This window comes from Petaurus breviceps, unplaced genomic scaffold, assembly GCF_028583685.1.
Source record: "Petaurus breviceps papuanus isolate PSGF00001 unplaced genomic scaffold, PetGlider_PUasm1.0 214, whole genome shotgun sequence".
Classification (NCBI taxonomy): domain Eukaryota; kingdom Metazoa; phylum Chordata; class Mammalia; order Diprotodontia; family Petauridae; genus Petaurus; species Petaurus breviceps.
This window is the reverse complement of record NW_027185863.1, coordinates 563,370-580,520: the sequence shown is the minus strand read 5'-3', so window position 1 is coordinate 580,520 and position 17,151 is coordinate 563,370. Positions and strand designations below refer to the sequence as shown.

Genomic DNA, 17,151 nt, shown 5'->3' with positions numbered 1-17,151 from the left:
TTTTTTAAGGGAATTTTTGTGTCTCTTAGTATTTGGACAATTCTGGTTTTTTAAGTGTTATTCAGTATTTCTGTGCCTCTTTTGCCAAGTTGTTAATTTTAATTTCATAATTGTCTCACAATACTCTCATTTCTTTTCCCAATTTTTCATCTGCCATTTTTTTTTTTTTTGGACTTCACAACTGTGTTTTTTTCATTGTCAGTGCTGCTTAGATCTCAGTGTAGTTTTAGTTTTCATAAAATTGTGATTTAAGAGCCCATCTATATGTAACTTAAATCTGGGTCCAAAAACACATTTTGGGAGAATTTACAACAGGTGAAACTGTATGCCACAGAGGAAAGGGAGTTGAGGCTCTTCGGTAGCCTGGGGTCCTGCCTCCAAGACACAGATTCTCTCTGTCCCAGAAAAGGAATCCTGGTTCTGTCAGCAGGTGTTAAGGATCTGGGCCACCCAAACAAACACACAGGTCAGGTCTTAGGTGGCGGGCCACAGCCATATTCTGGGGTACTTGGTGCAAATAGGCCAGATCAATGTGGGCAAGGCAAAGGCCTCTCCCCTCAGAACCTCATGCTACCACAACTCCCCAGGGGTCTACCACCATACTGTGTCCATAACTCCCTCTTTTTTCATGATGATGTCCTCACTGTGCTACTACACAGCACTCAGTCTCCATGGCCCAAGCTGGGGCAGCACCTCCCAGTGGGCTGGTCCTGTGACTGCGCCAAAAGCTAAGTGAGAATTTCAGCACCATCCTGGGCTAGTGCAAGGGAAAGCTCTGGAAATCGAAGGTCATAGCAGCTGGCCAGCTGGTGTCATGACCGGTGCTGCACCGAGGGGGCCCAGGTAGGGCAGAGGTGGTCGCACACGTGGCTCCCTGTCCCGGACACTTCACAGCACAGAGGTGTCTTCCTATATGTGGCCACAATAGAGCCCGTGCTGTCCAGGGACACGTGACAATTAGAGATGCACTGAGTCTGCTCCCAGTCTTGGCCACCTTCGTGAAAGCCACCAAGAGATAGCCAGAGTCCACATTCCCTGGCAAGTCGGGCATAGCGATTCACAAGATCCCCACCCAATGAAGGAGTCTGCTGGGTCACGTCCGGCAGGAAGGCCCGGCAGGTAGCCAAAGTGGCAGCCTCCTGAACAGGCTACAAAGGTCTGTTCCCCATCAGGTGTTCATGTCAACTAGCACATGGCCACCTGGGGCAAGCCTGGAGGAGAAGAGCCCGTCATGGTCCCAGGCCTAGCACAGGTCTCCTCTTGTTACAGATGGCAATGGCTAAGGGCAAGAAAGCCATCCCCGCCACGTTCCAGTTCCGCACTCACTCCCTGGCCTCCTGCCCCTGCCCCAGCTCGCCCTTTCCCTCCTCCCAGGGAGGGCCCTTATGGTACAAGCAGAGGAAGCCCCAGGGTAGGATCCTACACGGAGCCGGAGCTTTGGGGAGGAGGTTCGCAGCTCCTTCTCTCTCCTCCCACCTAAAGATCTTGCAGCTCTGCGGCCATAGGCAACCGGAAATGTCAGGCGCCCCCAGCGGAAGCGACCCTGACCAAGATGGCCCTCAAGGCACCGGATCCGGAGGAGGCCGGAAGTGAGGCGCCCGGAAGTGACGCGCAAAGGGGCGGGCATTGGGTCTCCGGGCTGTACACGCAGCGGGCGGTAAAGGTGGCAGAGAGTGGTGATGGGGCTGAACCAGAGTAGCAGCCGCGGCGCGGGCACGTCCATCTGCTATTCTTACCTCCATCTTTAGCCCTTTCAGGAATTCTTCTTGCGTTTGTATCCGGATTGCATTTCATTCCTTTGAGGCTTTACTTGTTGTTTTTCTCAAATTGCCCTCCCCGTCAGAGCTCGTGTTTTAATCCAGACTGTCGCTATAATAGATTTTTATGGTCAGGTTCTTTTTTTATTGTTTTCTCATTTTTCTAGCCTATTTCTTGAACTTTATGTTATAACTTGGCTCCATCCACAGAGAGAGAGAGAGAGATACTGTCTCCAGTTTTAGAATTTTTTTCAAACCGCTGTTTTCAGCGATAGTTCTAGGGTTGTGTAAGAACATGCGTCCTGAGAGCAGTAGACACTCCCTGCTCTCCTGACCGTTGTTCCGATCTTCCCTTCTTTACCCAGACATGGGCCTTGTTTCCCTCACAACACGCTCCTGGCTCTGGAGTTGTGACCGGCCGGCCTGATCCCCTGCTGCCACAAGCACGGGCACTCCTCTCTGCCCTGGACTTGTGACCCGGAGTGGGGTTGTCAGAGCTGTGCCCGGTTCCATACTTGGAGCCAACAAAAGGCCCCCCAGCGCCCGCCCTCTGTCCCTGGGTGGAGAGCTGCCAAAGGTCCTGCTGATGCTGCCACAGCCGGTGTTGCCACCAAATTGACTCTGCACCAGCCCCGTCCTGGTGCCGCAAATCTCTCCTTCTGGCCTGTTGTTTCAGGCTGGAAAAATGTTTCACTCCGGCCGTTTGGTGGCGCTGCCACTCTGAATTTTGGTTTGACATATTATTTTAAAATTATATGTAATGGGGCGGCCAAGTAGCACAGCGAGTAAGAGCACCGGCTCCAGTGTCAGGATGACCTGGAAATCGAATCCCGGGCTCAGACACTTAGCGCCCACCCAGAAACACCTGGCCGTGTAACCTTGAGCAAGTTACTTAACCTCAATTGCTTAGGGGCGGCGAGGTCGCTCAGCGAGTAAGAGCACAGGCTCCAGTGTCGGGATGACTTGGATCAAATCTGGGCTGAGATACTCAGCACCACACCCAGAAATAACTGGCCGTGTAACCTTGAGCAAGTTACTTAACCCCGATTGCTTTAAAAAAAAAAAATTATATGTAAGGCAGTATTGGGAAAGATTGATGGTTGCTGACTCCATAGAGCCATCTTACTCGATCTGGGGTTTGTGAAGTTTCAAAAAAATTTGAAAAGTATCAATATAATTGGATTCTTTTTGTAATCCTATAGACTTTGTTTTATGTTTTCCAATACATTTTTCAGAGAAGGGTTCCATAGATTTCACTAGACTGCCAAAGGGATCCATATCACACACACACACACACAGACATACACACAAACACACAAAAAAATCCAGAATCCTTGCCTTGGAGGGAAAGGCTCTAGCAACCAGGAAGAATGGGAAACACTTCCTGCAGAAGACAATGTTTGAACTGAGATTTGGAAGAAGTCAAGGATTCTAGGAGGGAGAGAAAAGGAGGAAAGTGTTCTGGGCATAGAAGACAACTCATACAAATGAAGCAAATGATAGATTCAAACCGCTGATTCTTTTCTGTATTAATTATTCTTGTTAGCAGGGTACTAAATTAATTTTTTCCCTTGTTTGATGTAGTATAAGTGATACCAGTGTCTTCTCAGTTTTGTTTCTTTGGAACAAAACCCTTGACACTGTGCCCTACCTCAAACAACAGGATCGGAGCTCTATGCTTGGAAAACAAACTTCCAAGGTCATCTAGTATAACTCTTTCATTTTTCATTTACATACTGAGAATGCAAGCCAGGAAGTTTATGTGACTTGGCCCAAGGTCACACGGGGAGTCAGTGGCAGAATCAGGATTTGAATCCAAGTCTTCTGACTATATAGGTAGTGATGTAGTGGATACAGCACGAGGCTTGGAATCAGGAAGACCCATCTTCATCAGTTCAAATCTGGCCTCAGACACTTAGTAGCCTTATGATCCTGAGCGGTCCACTTTATCTTTTTTGCCTGGTTTCCTTATCTGTAAAATGAGTTGGAGAAAAAAAAATAATAGCAAAGTACTCTAGTATCTTTGCTAAGAAAACTCAGAATGCCAGCACAAAGAGTCAGACATGACTGAAACAACCTCAAAACAACTTCTGTCTCTAGAACCAGGATTCTTTCTATTATAGAGCACTGCCGCCTTTGGTTGCCAAGTTCGCAGCTGTACAGGGCATAACCCAAGTTATGTTGCCAAGATTTGGAATCTCTTTTAACATGATTGTGGAGAGAAACTTTAAATTCTGCAATTTTGAACCTGAAAATGGGGGGTGGGGGTAATAAATAATAAAATAAAGGGTCTGGCATAACTGTAATGTGCAGGAAGGGACTTAAACGTGCTGCCTGAGAAGTATTATTATTATTGGTTAGCTCCATCTTTCTCTCAGAGTCTAATAAGTAATATTCTCAGACTTCTTATGCCTTTAGAGATCTGGGTCTGGCATTTACAGCCATTCTTCAGGGCCTTGACACTGCCCTAATTTCACACTTTGCATTACTGTAGGACACTAGCAGACCTCAGCCTATTTCCTAGGCCCTAGAGCCATTCAGATCTCCTGTGTTGTGAGACCTTTAAGGCATCATATCAGCTCTTGGCTGTAACAGTGGGAAAGCTATAGCAGTGACATTTAAATTGAGCAACAATAGGGCCAGGACGAGTGATGCTTCCTGTGGAGGGGACTTAATGGAGGGGAAAGAGGATGGATGTGGGGGCTACACCATAAAAAATGAGTGCCCTTGTAAAGTAGGGGGGGGGGGCAAGAAATAGATCCGTTAGGAGAGCAGCTCAGTGGATGGAAGGAACTTGAACTCAGAAAGATTTTCATTTACCAGTGTGGCTTAAGAGCTGTAAAATAATGCTTTTGAGGCCATTTGTGTTGATACCAAAGAAGGAGAGGGACAAGGAAAGCACAGAGGGGAAATGGGGGGAGGAGAACAGAGGGAAGAGAGGAGAGGAAAAAAGAAGAGTAGAGCAGAGGGGAGGAAAAAGGAGGAAAAGACAAGAAAGAGGAAGACAAGAAGAAAATGGAGGAGAGAGGAAAGAGGGGAAATGTTTTGATAGGTATGCTTTAAATTAAGGAATATAAATATAGTCTGAAAATAATTTTAAACAATACACATTCAGATTCTAGTTGTTTTCCTGATAAACGCAGGGAAGCTGTTTGGAGGCCAATATTTCTTGTGTATCTGAGATAGAGTCCATGATTGTATTGGACTATAAGCTCCTACAGCACAGGTACCATATTTATTTAGTTTGTTTTCTGCAATTCACAGCAAGGTGCCATACACAAAAACTTTCTAGGGCATGTATTTTGATGATCATTGGGCAGATTAGAGAGTCTTCTGTAGAATAGGTTAAACTTAGAAAATTCTGTTGCTTAATTTATCCGGGAGCTTTATTTCTGAGAATGCTTACTTGGAAGTTTATTTTGTTTTGAAAAAGCTGTTTAAAAAAAAATAGCAACAATGTCTCTTTTATTTTAGAATTTCATTTTCTTCCTTTTTGTTTTTTGCTTTTTCGAGGGAGGATGGTAGACAATTGGGGTTAAGTGACTTGCCCAAGGTCACATGGCATGTGTGTGTGTTAAGTGTCTGAGGCTGCATTTGAACAGACGTCCTCCTGACTCCAGGGCCGGTGATCTATTCATTGTGCCACCTAGCCTCCCCTAGAATTTCATTTTCTAATGATTAGAGACAAAAGTTCTATTGCACCCATCTCCACCCTTATCCTAGTGAAAGGAATAATTCACTGCCCAATTGGTAGTGATATTTTAACTGGGCTCCCTATTTTTCTCCTCTGCTACGTTTAGCAGATTGTGATATTCAAACCCAGCCCATTCCAAAGTTGGGAGACATATTGCTGAGGAGAGGTTTCTATATTGTTTCCTAAGATAACTATGTGATATGTTTCTATATCCTACTTTCAGAATGTAGGAAAGTTGTTTTTGCTTATCTTCTGTGCACTTGGAAATGCGGTACCCAGCACTGTACCCTCTGCATTTATCATGGCGCCTTACACATTTTAGGCAATCAATGAATGACAATGACGATGATGATTTTATATAATTCGAGTTCCTAAATTCCAGGCATTAACTGGGAATAATGAGACAGTGGACAGAAGGTCATATTAGCCAATTTGAGGGCATTAGAGAGCTATAAATGGATGATCTTGGAGATGGAGGAATGTCTTCATACCTGAATATTGTTCTACAGTGGACAGGGCTCTGTTGTTGTTGTTGTTGAGTCATTTCAGTTCTATCCAAGGTGTGTTTGTCACTTCTTTCTCCAGCTCATTTTACAAACAAGGAAATAGGCAAATAGGGTTTGATTACCTGCCCAGAGTCACAGAGCTAGAACATGCCTGAGGTCAGATTTGAACTCAGGAAGGGAAGTCTTCCTGAATCCAGGCCTGGTGCTCTGTCCTCCAGTGCCACCTAGCTGTCTGACTATCAGTCTCTAACAAGACAGAGAACAGAAGCAAACTTGAGCTGTTATTTATGGGATTTTATACAATCAAATCCATGAGAAAGAAGAAGGGAAGGGTGTGAGTCCATCAAGTCAAGAGACAAACTTTGTCTTAATAATCTTTCTAGGTTCTGACGGATGCTAATTCAAACCATCAGGTAATCAATTATTAAACACCTATGACAATCCAGACCTATGTTTAATTAAAGAAGGGTAAAAATTAAATGATGGCTGTCCTCAAGGAGATAACTTTCTATTAATACTTTAATGAGGATGAAGAACATTATTGTTGTGGTGGTGTTGGTGACTGATCTAATGTTTTGAGTCCACTCACATATGATGATAAATATTTAACAGTGAGCTCTTTACAGGGGAAAAAGCATACACATGATACAGTTTTAAGTTAAATCTGCATTACTAACATTTTCTCCATTACTTTCTTAAGTCCAGACAATCAACAAAACAACAAATCAAGGGTAGCATTTGCCCATTTCCAAGGTGTAAATGCTAACACTGAACATTTAAAAATCATTTCTCTTGAGTCAGAGTTGATTTGAGCTGGCTCTAGCATACACCTGAGTCTACAATGAAACAAATCAAAGTGATAAATAAATGTTGACCATTTTTATTTTTAATAGTATTGTTATTAACAGTTTTCAGAAGAAACAAAAAAAAATAAATGACCTCACCTCTTCATGTCTTAGAAAGAGATGTGATTTCACCAACCTAAGCCTAAGGCAAGATGAAAGTTAATCATTCACTCAAATGACCTATCCCTGGAGGGGTGGGGGACAGGACACACAACCAGATTAGGGTTATACCATTCAGGATTTGAATGACTTCTTAAATTTTCATGAATTGTAGTGCTGAAAGACACATTTTGTGTACCAGATGAATGAACAAAATGGTAAAACAAATACAAAAAGTGATGTAATCATTGTCCTTATAGAATCTCTAATCTACATAAAAAAGGCGAGGACCCACATGTACAAAAATATTTATAACAGCTCTTTTTATGGTAGCAAAGAATTGAAAATTGAACAAGTAGTGGTATATGAATGTAAGGGAATACTACTGTTCCACAAGAAATGGTGATCAGGCAGACTTCAGAAAAACCTGAAAAAACTTCCATGAACTGATGCTGAGTGAAATGAGCAGAACCAAAAGAACATTGTACACAGTAACAACAATCTTGTATGATGACTGGCTTTGTTAAACTAAGCTCTTCTGAGCAGTGCAATGGATAATTCCAAAAAACTCATGATGGATCATGCTATTCACATCCAGAGAAGGAACTACAGAGTCTGAATGTAGATTGAAGCACAATATTTTCTCTTTCTTTGTTGTTGTTTTTTTTTCTTTCTCGTGGTTTTTCCCTTTCTTTCTGTTTTTTTTTTTTTCACAACATCGTTAATGTGGAAATATGTTTAACGTGATTACATGTCATCTTAGGGAGAGGTAAGTGAAGTTGGGCGGGGTGCAGATTTTACAACTCAAAATCTTATAAAAACAGATGGTGAAAACTACAAATAAATCAATTTTCAAAAAAATAATCTGTGATCTAATGGGGATAATAAAATAAATGGAGGAGTAAAAGTCAAGGAAGGGAGTTTGAGGTTAGAGGAGACAGAGGATGGCAAATTTGTCTATAGGACAGTCAGTTGAAAGGTCTTTTTCAAAAGCAATAGTTTTATTGGTTTGATTATTGTGCCTAGAGCAAAAGGTGGAAAGCTAGACAGGGAGATGTTGATGAACATTTGACAAATAGCAATATGGTCTGTGTGGATGACTGGATGAAATATGAACCATCTTCTGGTCTGGCATGGTTAGGGCCTGATTGGTTACAGTGGAATCCAGTACATTTGAACTTACTCAAGATGATTCAGTCCCATGGAATGAAATGCAAACATGAGTTTACTAATTTCTCTGAGCATTAGGGGTTTGGATTTTGAAGGATTGGCAGATAGGAGTGGTGGCTGAGCAATTAGTAAGATGGGATATGAATCTATAAAGCAGGTCTGGTCTGGGGTCACCTAAAAATTCATGTAATATCTGCTATTCAAATATGCATTCATGTTTGTTAAAATGTAGATATTGCTCACTCATTTTAGTCATGTCTAATTCTTTATGAACCTATTTGGGATTTTCTTAGCAAAAATACTGAAGTGGTTTGCCATTTCCTTCTCTAGCTCATTTTGCAGATGAGAACACTGAGGTAAACAGGAGTAAGTGACTTGCCCAGAGTTACACAGACAGTAAGTAGCTGAGGCTGAACTTGAACTCAGGTCTTCCTGACTCCAGGCCAGATCCTCTATCCACTGTGCCACCTAGCTGCCCTCAAAAATGTAGATTTATGTTAGGGCAGCTAAGTAGAAAAGTGGCTATCATACCCACCCTGGAGTCAGGAAGACTCATCTTCCCAAATTCAAATCCCATGTCAGACACTTACAGTGTGACCCTGGGCAAGTTACTTAACCCTGTTTGCTTCAGTTCCTTATCTGTAAAATTAGCTGAAGAAGGAAATTACAAACCATTCTACTATCTCTGGCAAGAAAACTCTTAAATGGGGTCACAGACAGTAGGGTACACCTGAAATGACTAAATAGTACCTTCCCATTGTAATTCTCCATGTCTATTAGTTTCTTAAACACTTGCTCAGTCCTCTTTCTCAATAAATGCCTAAGGCTTTGAGATATGGAAAATGCAAAGAACAGTTGACGTTAATTGATATTCTTTCCCAGAAATCTTATAACAGAATTTGAACTCAGGTTTTTTTCCTGCCACAAATCACTACTCAGTCCCCTCCCAGGGCTTTATTTTCCTTATCTGTAAAATGAAAATGTTGAACTAGATGTCTAAAATTTCTTTTAACTTCAAAAATTTTACTAAATTCCTTTCTATCAGACTAAAGTGCATATAATTACAGACCTATGCCATGTTCAAGGAAAACATCATGACATGGTATGTGGCAGAAGACGTTAACCATGCAGTGAGAAAAGCCACATTTATCCATCAATAAAGAGGTTAAATGAGCTAAGAAAATACTTCAGTAAAGAAAGTCTCTGATGACTGAAAATCTGCTGTGAATATTATATATTCTGAGAGGGGAATAAAAAGGAAGAAAGAAAGAAGGAAAAAAGTCTGACCAAGGGACCTGCTGCAAACCACAGAAGGAGGCTTTTTATTACTATCCTAGAGATGCAGATTAGTCTGCAGCAAATACTGTACGGAGCTGGATTTGCAGGAGAAAACATTTGCAAACTATTAGCATATTTAGATCTGTAAGTGGTGCTTTCTTGTGCAGATTTTCTGTGAGCAGCATTAACTCCTTGATTAGAAAATGTGAAGTTACACCTTATTTCAGTATGTACTCAAGAGAGGGAAAATGGGTTCAAAAGGAGTTGTGCAATATTTTCCCATTAGAATAGTGTGTGTGTGTGTGTGTGTGTGTGTGTGTGCTCTTATTTTTCAGCTTTCAGTCAGATGCACAATAGTTCCTCTGAACAAGCAATGACTTTCAGTGGTCTATTCTTAATAAACATCCGCTGGAATTTTTTTCCAATTCTGGAAAATACACTGCTTATGATAGTCATACATGTGATGTATTAAAGAATAACAATAGCCTTGCTTTCTTACTACATCATTAACCCATTATATGTCATTAAAATAATGAATACCCCAGACAAAACATTTTAGTCTTTAAACTATGAGTTAGCACAGTTCTTTAATATACCTTAATAATTTTTTTTCATTTTGATTCTATAAATGCATTTATTGCATAATCTCTGCAGCTACTTTGCCCTCCACCGCGAACTCAGGGAGGTTTACTGCTATTGTTTCCCCCCACCTTGGCATTCCAGGGGACTGAGGAACTGGGGAGTAGTTTTGTAAAGTTAGAATTTATGAAGCCCTATCGTGGCACTTTCTTTCCTGAGTGATTATAATTTGTTAGAAATTATTCAGCTATATTTAATCTACGTTTAGAAATAAATATTTATTGAGGTAGTCTAGTAAAAATAGGCCAAAACATGGCCGCCCTTCATCCCCTAATCTATGACACACTCCTACACCTGTACACACTGAATCCGGGTAAAATTAGTTTAGACAAAGAACACATATAGCAAAAGGATAACGTAGATGTTGGAAGTCATTTTATTGAAAGTCCCCTTCTCCCTTTTTGGGACTTTCATGAAGTTGTCCTTAGGTGTGATGTATAATGCTGCTAGAGTCTTGCCTTTCTAAAGTGTGTCTAGTTTGTCCTCAGTTCCTGACGTAGACACTGCTACCAGTACTGTACCAGGGATTTTGTTAAAACACTAATAAGTCCAAATGTTATGACCCTCTAAGATTCACCAGGTAATGCTTTATTTAACGGGATGAAAGTGCCGCTGAGGCAGAGGTGCTCTGTCTGTTTCTAAGTGATTTCCTATCAAGGAGCTTGGCCAAGATTACTTTTCCCATTCACTGGCCAAACAGTGAAATGCCTGAATGTGAGCTTGTTTTATATATACATACATACATATACCTGTATACTTATATATACATACATATGCATCCACACATACACAATATACATATATAAATATGCGTGTACTATATATGCAATATACATGCTGTATGTGTATATGTGTGTACACATCCATGCATGCACGCACGTACTTACATATACATATGCTTGTACATACATATATGTGTATGTATGCATATGAAAGCTCCAGAACTCATGACTGAATCTCTTCAACAGATCCAAATATACCACCTGTACACTTAGTTGAAATGCCTTTAATTGATCTAATTAATGGATAAATTCAATAGTTTTCTCACCTTCTTAAAGTAGTTACTTTAAAAGCATGGAGTGATTTATTATTTAAAACTACCTACACATTGCTATTTGTCCTGCATTTTTGAAGAGGATCAGTGACATCATGGGGTGATTGATTCATTTCAACTAAGTGTGCAGGTGTGTCTATTGAAGAGATTTGATCATGAGTTGTGGAACTTTTATGTATATACACACATACATATGTAGTGTATGTATATGTGTAGTACATATATAGTATATATTACACATATGTGTCTGTGTGTACATACATGTGTATATATAAGTATGTGGGTGTGTGATGCTTTAAGTGAGGCAGAGTTGTGTAAAATCATAAGCCCCACTCTCCTCTCTCTCTCCCTCTCTCTCTCTCTCATTGACGTCAAGTGACAAGACAAAAGTCAAGATGACTGGCAGTGGTCTGGGATACAATGAATGACCTTAGCATCTTTGATATCTGACCAAACTCTAAGTACTGCCTCAGCTGCCTTCATGGCCATTGGAACAAATTACTCTCATTCACCCATTCTGCTGGAAGAAGTCTTCACAAGCTGGAGGTAGATACTCCCCTAACTCAGTGATGGGTTTGAGGCTTATTGGTTACCCTCTAGCAGGTTTAGGCCATCTGCAGAGATGGTTTTACTGGGGTATGGCCACCATACATGCAGTAGCTTCTTGGAGCCACAGCTGAGAGCTGAGAGCCAGGTGGACACCAAAGGTGGATAAACAGCCCTAAAAGGATTCAGCCAGTCCTCATACACCTAAGTTGGTCCTCCCTGAAACACTCCATACGCCTCAAGGCATTGTGGCTACATAGTTCATGCTTCTGGTTGGTTGAATCTATATTACCTCCCTCTTTTTGAACTATTAATTGTGGGGACACATGAGTGAAAACAGTAGGATTCAATTTTTTTTTGTTCTAAATGCTCTTTCCTATACAAGAAATGGCATCTTCTGTCTCTGGACTTTTGCATGGTTATACCCTCTGCCTGGAATGAATTCCCTATTCACTTCTCCATTAGCTAAAGTGCCAAGCCAATATTGATATATGAAAATTTCCCCTGTTGTTAGTATTTTTTCCCTGAAATTACTTTTTATTTACCTTATGTGTCTTCTGCATTTACTTATCTATGTCCATTTTGTCTAAACATCTTAAGGGCAAAGTATGTTTAGTTTTCTGCCAAAGCATAGCATAATGTCTGAGATAAAATAGGCACTTAATAAATTCCTGTTATATAAATAGATGAATGCTTTTGAAGGTCCCAAAGAAACATCATTTTTTATACTTCACCTGACAATCACTAAGAAATAAAGCAACAGAGATCCTCCAGAGTGAGACTTTGATCCCATGGATTTAATGGAATAGGCTATCCACTTTATGGGAAATATGACTATGAAATCCAGACTGTTGTGGTGGGGGTAGAAATTGGGACATGGGGTAGGATGTAGTATAGTGGAGAGGGAAAAGACCAAAGTAGAAGATATGAATTCTAGTCTGATCTTTGTCACCAGCTATGTGATGTCAAACAAGTCATTTCATATCTTGGGGTCTTTGTTACCCAGACTCCAAAAGTGAGGGATTGGAAATAAATGATTTCTAAGATTCTTTCTAGGTATAATATACTCTGATTTTGTGAACTATCTTGACAATTTATGGAAGCATTGACACAGACATAGCACGTCACACATGTCACAATAACTAACACCCTACATATTAAAATTTTAGAAACACTAACCCTATTAGTTATCTTCATTAGATCTGTTGACCATTCACAACAATAACTTAGTAGACATACAGTGAGTACTATATTTTATATACACAAAAAAATCACTTCTAATCCTTTTTTCTCATATTGCTATTGCTAACATCAAAGCCAAATGGAGCAATTTTCTCTTCCAATAGTTGTCTCAAGATGGTAATTCTAGAGACAAAGTAAAAGTTCCTACAAGCAGAACACAAATCATCACCCGGGTCACAGGGGCTCAGACTTTACTCAGAGAGAAGGGCCATTAGATCTGTAGTTCAGAAGAGTTGTGCTATTCCTACAGGAAACCTAGAAATATCTTAGTGCCTTTGCTAATGATCTACTCTTGGGCTTCCTGTGTTGGAATTGTAGGTGACTTTAAGTGACTTCTGCCATATTCAGCACTAAGGCTCTGTGTAGAGAAGCATAAAATTCTAAAAATATGGGCTTGAACATGTGCACTTAAAATTTAATTTAAAAATAAAGTTAATGAAGTAGTTTCTCAAGTATAACATCTCTCACTAATATGTGACATACATATGCACCTATGGCTATCTGACAAAACTAGCTGTCTGTAGGATAGCTAGGTGGCACAATGGATAGAGGGCCAGGCCTGAAATAAGGTAGACTCATCGTTCTAAGTTCAAATCTCACCTCAGACACTTACTAGCTGTGTGACCCTGGGCAAGTCACTGTATCCTGTTTGTCTCAGTTTTCTCATCTGTAAAATGAGCTAGAGAAGGAAATGGCCAACCGCTTCAGTATCTATGCCAAGAAAACCCCAAGTGGGGTCATTAAGAGTCAGACACAACTGAAAAAAGACTGAAGAATAACAATAAAAGGCAGTCTGTAATGGAAATGAGTTGGAACATAAAGAAAGAGTTTTGGATCTTATTGGTGTGCACATTGTATGATGGTCAAGGCAAGGAGTAGCCAGAGGGGAAGAAATTGCAGCTTGGAGAAGAGGGAGGCAGTTCAGGTCTAGTCCTTGAACTCTACATAATCACATTGCTGGTCAGGAAGCTGATGATCTGAGCTTCATGGAAGGCAAGGGACTACTGAAGGTAAGCCATGAGGATTAGCAAAGGTGACATAGGGCCAAATCTTGAGTGCACGCACTGGCCATTACCTGAAAAAGTATACAAAGTGTTTAACTGCCTAATAATTTCTCTCCTCTCCCTGTCCTTCCTCTCTTTCCATCTTGAGTCAGAGTCTTTCCCACCTTTCCAATGAGAGATAAATTTGGATATAGATTCTGAAGGTCTCTTAGCAATCCATTTCTTCTCCATGTAGATAGGGCCAGTGAAATATAGCTGTGGCATGATGGGAAAAAAAAGGTTCACTACTAAAGGCAGGAAAGTATGTGGAAATGAAGAGACTGTTTCAGAGATATGTTCAGGTGCAAGTTAGGAAAACTTAGTGACCATGAGTCATATGCTCAGCCCCTGACCCTTCCCCCTGATTTTCTGGGCTCAGGTGTTCTCTGTGACAAGGAGGGAAAAGAGGATGTATGTGCTCTCGTTCTTTTGGGTTCTCCTTTGATTAAAGGTTGTTCCTAATAGACATTAAATGGAAAGGGGGAAATTGACACGTGATTAAATAAGTCAAGGTTCTCAGAGTAAATATTGAATCTAAATCCCCATGGCTATATGTAAGACACTTTCAAAATAAACATCTGTTTTATACATGTCACTAAAATTTTTCCAAGATACTCAAATGGCAATGCTTTTAAAAAATATTTATTCATTTGTTATTTGTTTGTTTGTTTGCTACATTGTAATATACCTCCAGTTAGTCCCTGAGGATATTTAGTCATTTAGTAAGTACAGATTTTGAATTAATACTAATTTGTCTTGGATGCTGTCCTGTCAAAAAGAACTGAAGTGACTTCCAGAAAAATCCTAACTACTTTTACTACATCTTTCCTGAGAACTTATAGTTTGGATTCAAAATAAACTCAGAAAAATATATATAATATATATATATATATGTATACAAGAGAGACTTTATTTTAAAATGCAATTTATTTAAAATATATAGACTATCTTATCTACATACACACATATATGTATATACATATGCATGATATGACTAATGCAAAATTTGTTTTGCTTAACTATATATTTGTTACAGGGATTATTTTCATTTCTTTGTTTATGATTATTTTTCTTCTCAATTGAGGGTAGGAGTTGAGTGGGAATGAGAGATTTTGATTGAAAAAAAAAGTAACATTAAAAAAGTCTGTGTATTAAAGTGCTTGTTCTATATACGACAGAAAAATTTAATACCTCCCAGTGCCTTATTTTCCTCATCTCTGAAGTGAGGATTTTGGACAAGATGGTTTCTAATATCTCTTACAATTTAGACCAATGAGTCTATGATTTTTAAGTATAAGACAGGTCCCTGTCCTCAATCACTTTTAAAATTTGCTGTGGAAGATGAGACATAAACATATTAACCAACAAAAAAGAACTTATTTAATAGATCATGATAATAAAAGAATCAGTACTTTTGATAATAGCTAATTTCTAAATATTTGCTAGAGATTTTCAGAGGAAGGAAATGACTTCTGACTAGACTTAATTCATATCATGGATTTGAGTTGGATTTTCAAGAAGTGGGGTTTTAATAAGTGGAGATGAGAGTGATTGGTGGCAATAGTATTATTAGTGTGTAAAGGCATAAAGGAAAAACAAAGAAGAAAATAAAAGACCTATTTGGACACAATGTAACTAACTATTTTGGCTGAGGCAGAGGGGTTAGGTTTATGTTGTAAGAAAAAAAGGCAAAATTCTTGCTTTAGTCAATAATTTTTCCTTTAATAAATATGTATTTGACCGAAGATATGACTCCAGACTAAGCACTAGCAGATGCTAGAATAATTGTGAAAATGGATATATGTAAGTTGCTTCAGGGAAAGAATGAGACACTTGGTTTTGTAGCACACATTGTGTTTTGTAGAACAGTGCCTGGACCATAGTAAGAAGTTAACAAATGCTTATTGATTGAGTGATTGACTGAAACCAAATGGCATTATAGCAGTTAAATGATTATTTTAGAGGATTAGCTCATTAAACAGTTCAAATTAACATGGATAATCTATCTCAACAAGCAGAGGAACAGTATACGTACTGTTTATATTGGAGGAGAGAATTTATATAAAAAGCATTTTGAGTACTATAGTATTATCTAAAAATGAACTATTATTATTGTTACAACTTTACAAAGTGCAAAAGTTCTTATGGTATCAACTCTACTTTTTTTGCTGTTGACCTCATCCCTAAATATGTGATTTCTGTTTGAGAAGATGCATGGGACAGTGGACAGAGATACAGTTTCAAAGTTGGGTTCAATTCCTACTTCTGGAATGTAATGGCCATATGAACCTGGGCAAGTTACTTAAACCCTCAGGGCCTCAGATCAATTTCTAAAACTTGATGTGGTAGCAGAGTTTACCTGTTTTGGGAAAGGGATTTTCCTCCCTAGGAATACCCTACACCAATGAAGTCACAGTTCTATATCTTATAAATATAACAGTGTTCATTATTGCCTTGTTCTTCACAGGATAACATTAGCTATTGCATGTGTTTTTCCCTTCAATTTTTCTCTTTGCAACCTTGCTATTTTTTTTCTTTATTTTCCCCTACAGTTCCATAATGTTGGTGTCTGCCCAATGCTGGTAGTGAAACTGTACTGTTCATCCAGAATTGTATGAGCTAAGCTTCACGGATCAGTGACTGAGTGAAGCCTAATAATGCACGGGTGCACAATTGCCATAATTCCCTTTCTTTTCTGAATTGTTCCTACATTCTACTTGAATTATCTCCATCTCTGAACTGCTTGATGGCTTCTCACAAATGAAAGATAGTACTACTTAGCTAAAAGACAGTGATCAGGAAATATTTAGACAAATGTGTGCTTTCTGGGCCTGTGGAACTTATTTATGGGAGAGAATAACGGAGTGAAAGCTTCAAGAATCCTTTGGCATCCTTCTCAACAATGGTATTAGTCCCTCTTCTCATTCAAGTCTGACTCTCCAACTCACCTCTAAGTGTTAATGCAATAGATCAGTGACTAGTCGAAAGAGTTCCCCTTTCCCTTCCACTTAGAGATTTTAGATCTTTTTAACACCATTAAAGATAATATAATTGAAGGGAAGTGGAGTTTTGCCTTAGAAGTTTCATTGTCTCTCATTCTCTGGGGCTGCTTTTCCTGATTATGCTTCCCCTAAGTGTACTTCGAGGTAGAGCTTAAGATAATCTAAAGTATAATGTATACTTTATACAGTACATATAATTTTACTTACTTTTGCTTAAAGTACAGTTTATGAGGGGTATCAGGAGGGCAGAAGTAAATCTCAAGATATCATCAGCAC

At 39.6% G+C, this 17,151-nt stretch overlaps 1 pseudogene; it reads right to left on the bottom strand.

Annotated features, from left to right (window-relative positions):
* Positions 1-433: 433 nt before the first annotated feature.
* Positions 434-1,723, bottom strand: LOC138165611 (deaminated glutathione amidase pseudogene; annotated as a pseudogene).
* Positions 1,724-17,151: the final 15,428 nt, after the last annotated feature.